We start from the raw sequence: 7,126 nt of genomic DNA, 5'->3' as shown, positions 1-7,126 counted from the left end.
GGGCTATGTGTAATCTAAAGAACACTGATAGTTGTGCACCCTACTTTAAAAAACTGAAGTTGATGCCATTACCATGCATATACATTTATGAAATAGGTGTCTTTGTGCATAGTAATCTTTATTTATTTTCAAAAAAATCCAATGCACGAATGCGCAATGTACCTCTTCGTTCACCGTACATTAATCAACTCTCATTACCAAGTTGCAAAACAGCACTAATGAGAAAAAATATCATAAATATGGCTCCTCTTATATATAATAAAATTCCACAAGCCCTAAAAGAATTTCAATCTCATTTATACAAGGCTAAACTAAAGAAGTTCCTTATAGATAAATGTTATTATAATATTCACGAATTTCTCTCAGACCAAACATTTTAAAGGTTTGATTGATTTATCAATAAATATTATGACATATTGTATTAATATAGCTTATTAATTAATTATGACATTATATGATTTAATTATTATTATTTTTTTATATTGACTGCTATTGATTATATCTCGTGACATTTATTGTAAATTATAGCTACACTGCTTTAGATTGTTATTAATTTTCTTTTCTTTTTTTATGCATGGTGTGTGAACTCTCGAATTTTTGTACGCCCCTTGGGTAAAGCATAGCATGAACCTTCACTATAAATAAGATCCTGTATTTAAAATGTACTCACCTGTGCTTTTGACAAATAAATTTATTTTGATTTTTGATTTGATTTTGATTTTGAAAACTTTTTTTATTGTTACCATAGTATATAATTATTATAAGGCGGCCTGCTCCGACCTGGAGCCTGATCCGGACCTCAATGACGTGTGGTATCAGGTAACTTTATATGAAGGTTAGCGACCACCGGCTCGTACGAACCGGACACTTCGCAGTCGGTATTCTTTGTACAGAAAGTGCGTCCACTTCATCGGCATTGCCGACACCGTTTCTCTATAAATTTCTAACAATCCGTTTGATGGGATACTTAAGATACCGATAGGTGGACGCTTACATTTACATGGCTACATAAAATCTCGATGGTTCAGTAGAACGGAAGTTATCCCATGCTACTTTTAACTGCTACCTATACAATCTACTTGTGTACTATGTTTGAATATAATAGCTAGTCTTATTTTGATTTTGCTGATGTCAACGTCAAACACGCGCCGAGGCCACGATACGGGGAAATGATACAAATGTGAACCCGGCTTTACTTTGTGAGCTCCAGTTTTTGATGACAAGCTATTTTCTACCCTGTGCAGTTAAGCTTAAGTAGCTCATTAGAAATAGCAATTAGTTTACTCCTACGATTAAGTTTACTCTTACACAAGTGTGTTGGCTTCAGGTTTAATTAATGATACGTATTATTTTATGTGTGACAATATAAAATATAGCTACATTTGATTAGGTAGATACATACGTTTATACGCAGTAATGTGTGATCCCTCTACACAAACTTATCAGCTTGTTTGAGTCAGGAAAGGCAAGAGTTGCATTCTAGCTTTATTTGATCCAATAAACCTGAAAGCTAGTTCAAATCAACCAGGTTGTAAAAACAATACTGCCTTACAAACACGTGCCAAAGAGAGTCAGTTACAATAGAATTCACCGCATTACAACAATGTTCATACAGTTTGAATCTTTCTTCAATGTAGGTTTTTATCTATAGTAGGTATTTTTATTGCAAAGACCACAGAAGTATCCGTATAGGTAGGAACATTGTAATAACCTAACCAACGTTCAAACCCCCCGACATTCAACACTAAAAGAGCATAACTTTTGAACTGCTGAACCGATTTTAATGAAACATGGCTAAGAACACTCAGGCTAACATTCCCTACAGCCCTAAAAACATAATGAAAATCAGTTGAGGGCGTTCACCCGTTTGGAAACAACGTTACCACAAGCACGTTAAACTGATAACATCCCTCTTTTCCGTCAGCGGTAAAAACATATCAATTATTACAGGAAGACGACCGAATGGCGTAGTGGTTAGTGACCCTGACGACTGAGCCGAAGGTCCCGGGTTCGATTCCCGGCTGGGGCAGACATTTGTTTAAACACAGATATTTGTTCTCGGGTCTTGGATGTGCCCCTAAAATGGCAATAGGCCCGCCCCCTATTAATAATAATAATAATGTCCCCCTAGCCGAATTTCGACTACGGCGGCCAATCTCATTTGAGATCAGCCATCTACGCAGGAGTAGATTATAGTGCCCAAGTGTGTGCGCAGTACACAGGAGCACTCTCTGTTCCATCACTCTCTTAGCCCAGTGGGACGGATTGACCGACACGACTGGAGAGAGCTAGGCGCAGGGCCGACTGCTTTACATGCCCATCCGACAGCATGGATCGTTTCACTGTTTCGGACATCAGGTGATCAGCCTTCTATGTCCTAACCAAACTTAGAACCACAATTTAGAAACACAAATTGATGGTTTCACCCGGGAATCGAACCCGGGACCTCTGGGGCATGAAGCGAAGCTTCTACCACTAGATCACAGAGGCCCGCCCCCTATTACATTGGGACTAACATAACACTCTGGCGAAAAGTGGGTGCAGCAATGCAACTCTGCCTACCCAGCAAGGGATTACATTAGTACAAGGTGTGAGTGTTTATATATTACAGGAAGACAACGAGGTGGTGCACGCAGCAGCGCCGCAGGAGCCCGGCGGCTGGGCCCCGCTGCTGGAGCGACTCCTGGCGGCGTCGGCTCATGAGGAACAGGGGTACAGGTCAGTAGAGAGTCTAGAGACTCTAGAGAGATATAATAAATAGATATCTAAGGGCACCTTGCACCAACATATAAAATCTAGATTGTGATTATGGTTTGGTGCAAGTGGCCCTTAATCTAGATTTAACACTTTGGTGCATGGCACCTTTACTGTCAGAAAACAAATGATAGCGTACAATACAATTAAGCCGAATTTAAGTAAGAATGTAGGGCTGTGATTGGTAAATTGTGGAATGAAATGGGAGTAATGGAAGTAACACACATAGTTTATTATGAGCATAATATTATTCAAGGGTGGCATTTTATATTGTTTTCGTAAGTAGGTAGGGTATAGGTATTTGATAATAACTTACCCTACTCACCATTTCAACCCTTCCGCAAATAAATGGTTCAGCAAATAAATATTAAATTGGATTGTTTATGCAAAATGTCTAAGGAGGAACAAAGTTTCTTCTAAAAATATCCCAAAATTCATTACGAAAGTATCAAAAGGTTGAAACCCCTGTCCAGTACAGAATTAGCCCACGGCTAAGTAGGTAACTGCAACTTTAATGGTAAAATAAGGCTGCTAAACCTTCTTTGTCTCACATTTAATTCAAGTTATTCCATAGCGGAACTGTCATTGTACGATATTTAGGGTGACTTGCATAACAAAGTTAAATAAAATTAAATAGTTTGTCTCTTGCTCTGACAGTATAATGTCAGAGCAAGAGGTCATAGATTTAATTTTGATTAACTTTGTTATGCAAGACGCCCTAAGGGCTGTAATCGCTTGTCACATCGAACTATCTATTCAATGTAAAATGAGAAAATGAAGACATTATCTTTTCTAAATTGTTCGTTTAACTTGTAAATTATTCTTGAAACGTAATAAGTTTATTACGTTTCAGGAGTGTCATGTAATGATTGTTGAACTTTCTGTAGAAATAATGTGTACTTACTTATCAGAACCGAAGAGATGATGATTGTTAAAAGAACAATTTAGAAAAGATAATGTCTTCATTTTCTCATTTAGTTACTTGTAACTTATTTGTGTTGCATAATTAAACATAAAGTATGTCGCACTCTGTCGTATGGTTAGCCTATATTGGCCCAGCCTCTACCTTTAAAGAGGCATTAGACCAAAAAATGACACTCGGCCCAAATTCAAATCCTTCCAACTGAACATCACATGCATTATAAAAAAGAATACCACCCAGCCTTTGGGTACCTACTGTCTTTTACTTTTTTGTAGCTATGTTCTGTATACAATAAACTATGTATAATAAATAAATAAATAAGCCTTACACCCTATCAACATGCAGGACCCCCTGGGACGCGCCCTCCCAGCCGCTGCTCCCTCACAAGCGCGCCCCGCTGCTGGACCTGAAGTCCATGCCGGGGTTCGAGCGGTTCTTCCAGACCCTGCAGGGCAAGCGCGCGCCCGCCGGCCCTAACAAGCAGCCCAGGTGGAAGACCAAGAAGGGGAGGCCTAGTGAGTTGAGCATTGTTGTTCTTAGCGTTTGGTGATAAATACAAATAGCTATAATTATTTCCTCTTAGCGTGACCACAAATGCGCACGCAAGGATGTCATAACGTGATAAAAGTTTTCCGTCGCGCTCGCTCTCGAGACGCCAAACGACGCTGTTCTGAAAAACTTTTGTCTTGCCAACTACCCTAATTCAGAAGGGCTACTTCTGAATTAGGGTTGGTAGATTAACCAGTTAGAAGAGTTATGAATCACCTAATTTCATTGTGCAACTTACAAAATACAAGATTTATATATGTAAGACTTTGTAAGTTAATACGTCACTCGAAAATGGACTCAAGTCAAGGATGCCTATGTATGATTTTAAATATTTATCTGTATGTTTTAATTTGTTTCAGGTTCCGGCTACATGTGCTACTTCAAGCTCTGTTCCTTCAGAACTACAAATTGAGGATTTTCCATACTTTACAATACAATACCTACTTATTACAGATATTTTATGAAACTAACGACATTTTGACTGAAAAATGGTTAACGGTTTAGAACATCATGCTATGTTTTACGTACTTACCTATATCCTCACAGATAATAGATAATTACTTTGAACTGTGTTAGGTAAATAGTTCGTTATTTAAATTATTTGAACTTTATAGCATTTATAGACATTAAATTTGCTAAGATATAAATCGATTTCGTAGATAGATAGGTAGTACCTATTGTTAAGCCCTTTTTTAAATTACTTACCTACTGAACGTTGTATTATAATAATTAATCAAAATAGTAATTTAGTAGAAAATTCAATTATGCTGATAGCAATCAAAATCGGTAGGTACTTATAGATCAATTATTATAAATTCTTACGCCATATCATTAGATATTTTTAAATAAATAAAGAGATTATTAGCTGACGATGATTGTTTTCCTTTGACATACGCAGCACAACGTCAGACCATACCTAATACGTAGCATTATTATTAGATCTTTATGACGACAATAACAGGAACCGCCAAAGCTAACTTCTTAATATATACTTACTTACCTACCTACTTAATTTTTTTACAGCCACTGATATGGTCTCACACTTTTTAATTCATTTACACCTGCCCAAATCATCAGTCTATAGCAGTCCACTGTTGGACGTAGGCCCCTCCCAAAGCACGCCACTGGATGCGTTATATAGCTTTCCGCATCCAATCATAACCATCCACCTTTCACAAGTAGTCACGCCATCTAGCCGGAGGGAGTCCCACACTACGTTTGCCTAGTCGCGGTACAAATTCCAGAACACGTTTACCCCATCGGTTATCGGTTCTTCGACAGATGTGACCTACTCACTAACCAAATAATATTTCAATTTTACTTGTTTCAAAGTTAGCGTTGTCATTCTCTGGCAACATGATTCTGTAATGCTAAACATGACTTATTGGTGGCGCCTTTATAGTGACGTAGTGGCGCCAAACTACAGACTTCCTTATTAGGTGCCCTAGAACAAGTGCTAGATGGCATCTAATCAAATTAGGTAAGTATCCGAAATCGATGACCTAGCAGAATGTGGTTGCGCAGAAACTATTGTTTATATTTAATGTACCTAGCTGGCGCTTAGTGTCCTATTGATGTTCAGTTAGGCATTTTGTGATTGCAATCTCAAAGCTGTGGAAATTGTGATTCGTGTTCGTAAGATATGATAGTCAAGTGAAGTGTTTATAGTCACAAATATGGATACAGGTAAGCTAAAACTAAATTATTTAATCATCATTAGTCCATATTCGTCTGCTGCTGGCAGCTGGCTCCCAAGCGCCGTAACACTCTGTCCTCGGCCTTATCCTCATTTAGCCACTACACTGGTCTAAGGTCATCGGGTCACCTGGCTGTAGAGCTGGATACCAGACGATTTCCTCGTAGGCCACTTGACTCCATAGCCGTTGGTCATAGAGCACCCAAAATATATATAAATAAATAAATAATGAATAAATAATAATAATATGTGGGGACATCTCACACACGGCCATCCGACCCCAAGCTAGGCAGAACCTGTGTTATGGGTATCGGGCAGCTGATATATCTACACAAATACATAGATGGATAGATACTAAATATAAATATCAACACCCAAGACCCGAGTACAAATATCTGTCTTTAAACAAATATTTGCCCCAGCCGGGAATCGAACCCGGGACCTTCGGCATAGCAGTCACGGCCACTAACCACTACGCCATTCGACCGTCTTCTACCAAAACTATCTCCTCGCTCTTCGGCCTTCCACTTCCAACTCCTACTGACCGCTACCGGCTACTTTAGAAAGTACTTCATGAAACATAGTAAAATGATTCTACCAAGGTCGGTACAAACAAAATATTTGAACGCAGCCGAATGATGTAACTTGACGCAAATATTGCTTCGTTTGACAGTTATAGGGATGTAACATAATAGATAATTATTATTTTGTATTCAAGTTCTTATGTATAAAGAATAATTATGTACCAATACGCTGCAATAAATCTGATGATGTGATTCTAAACATGATATCTAGTAAACCTTTTGTATAGATTTATCAATAAATATAAGTCCCAGTGTATGTAAATGTACCTAGGTACATACTACTACATGCATATGACAGGATACAAATGACATACATAACTATTTCTGAAAAAAATACTGTTGTACTAATGAATGATTTATCTTCTGGTCAAACTGAATAACTTTCCTTCAAAAATATAAGTACCTAAGTACCTAGGTACCTTAAGATTTCGTGATTTAAATAGAAGAAATAGAATCTTGATCTGACAACCTACATTTACTCTCAAATTTAATTCTGTACCTAGATAGAAAAAAAAGTAAGTAAAATGACACAAATTCGTTACCTTTTTTCGAAGAACGTAAAATACTAAACCTAAACTAAAAATACCTTCAGTTTATATCACATCACTATTCTTCTTCTGA

Source organism: Plutella xylostella, chromosome 8, assembly GCF_932276165.1.
Source record: "Plutella xylostella chromosome 8, ilPluXylo3.1, whole genome shotgun sequence".
NCBI lineage: Eukaryota > Metazoa > Arthropoda > Insecta > Lepidoptera > Plutellidae > Plutella > Plutella xylostella.
Note: the sequence above shows the minus strand (reverse complement) of the source record.